Below are 1,779 nucleotides of genomic sequence, written 5' to 3' on the forward strand. Positions count from 1 at the left end.
AGGTTCCACTCCCCTTGCCCTCTTTCACTCCATGGGTAACAATTTTTATTGTTTTTTTGATTTATTCTTCCACTGTCTCTTTATGCAAGTATAATCAAATATGAATGTTTTTATTTCTCCCCTTCCATTACCCAAAAGATAGCATGCTTTGTTCTATTCTACAAGCATTTTATTTCTTCATTTATATATTCATTCAGAGGGTACCCTTCCTTGAAATTCTATAGTGCCTTTGACTATTCCTGGTTGCTTTCTACATAATATTTCAAACAGCTCAGAGCCTTATTTAGCATATCCTACCACTTCTCTGCTCTGTTACCGTGGAGACATCTTGGTTTAATACTGGAGAATCCTGTTTCACCAGTGCTAGAGAATTCAAATCAAACAGCTGAAATATGGGTTTAACTCTAAAAAAAGAAAAACAAAAGAAGAGGACTGTATATATTGCCACCAAATGATCCATGATTTTGAATAGATGTCAAATTCAGTCTTCTTGGTTGGGCAGAAAAATTCTCTGATCAAAGTAACATACTGACCCACCTGCTCTTCACTTTCACAGATCTCTTACTAACCCTTTCAACAGACAGTGGCTTAAACAGGCTTAGATGAGGCCTGACAGCCTCAGAACTCAGGCCTGAAAACATGGCATAATTCACTTGGGGCAATGTGAAAGAGAATGTTTTCAAACTGAGCCTACACAGTGGAAGATCTAAAATTAACCGTTTTCTAGAAAATTATATTCAGCCTTCAATATGAGAGAAAATATCTAAAAATATGAATTGCAGTGAAATAATGGGTTGAAAATGAAAGGCAATCTACAGATACACTTTTAATTTCACTACAGAGAGACTCGATAATTCACCCTATTGTGTTAGGCATGTGACACATGGATGCACTGAGCACAGAGCTTGGTACGAATGGCTGCTGACTCTTTGTGGGTGAATGAACAAATGAATGTCTCTGCACCATGTGTTCTCACTGTGTTCCCCTTATACCTAGGGCCAAATCACCATCTGCAGATATTAACTTAGTTCATTTGGGTCCTTATGTAAGAGTTTCTTAGCTGTATTTGATAGAGGAAAAACTATTTTAAGAGAAGGGAATTACCATTGGATCTTATTGTTCTGGTCACTTTTTCTTTTCTTGTGTTATAAAACTATGTATTGACACACCCAGTGAAGGTAGAAGTTTTCTTTGGATCGGTTAGACATTATTTCTTTTTCTGTTTTGGATTGGTTAGATTTTAAATGAGTTACATAAACACATTTCCATTTTTATGGTGACATGCAGGCCTTAATTAGAAGTAAACAAGCCTGTTCTTGTATCCTTTAATAAAATAGTATTTGTTGTTTATTTTCTTTGTGATCTTCTAAAATTCCAACAGGGGAATTAGAAGATTCATGAGAAAAACATTTTTAAATTTTAGATAAATATTTTTGCCATTTATGTTTTACCAAGCTACAAAGCCCAAGGGATAAATGAAAATTCAAAGCAGACATTCTCAAAGAAAAGAAGCCTTATAATAATATACTATAGTTGTTTTTTTTAAAACACAGCCTTAATAATTAAGGTTAAAGCTTCCCCTCTTGGTTCTAAAAGTGAAATATTTGTTTGCTGTACAGGTAATACTATGAATGCATTTCCAGATGCTTGGATCTTTGGAACAATTATTGAATATACTTTATTCTAGAATATGTGCTATTTTTAATTAAGGTAGGTGGTTTATGCTATCACCAAATTTCAATAATTTTATCTTGGGTGCAATAAAGCAATCAAAGAACA

The sequence above is a fragment of the Propithecus coquereli genome, unplaced genomic scaffold (genome assembly GCF_000956105.1).
Source record: "Propithecus coquereli isolate 6110/MARCELLA unplaced genomic scaffold, Pcoq_1.0 Scaffold285, whole genome shotgun sequence".
Lineage (NCBI taxonomy): Eukaryota > Metazoa > Chordata > Mammalia > Primates > Indriidae > Propithecus > Propithecus coquereli.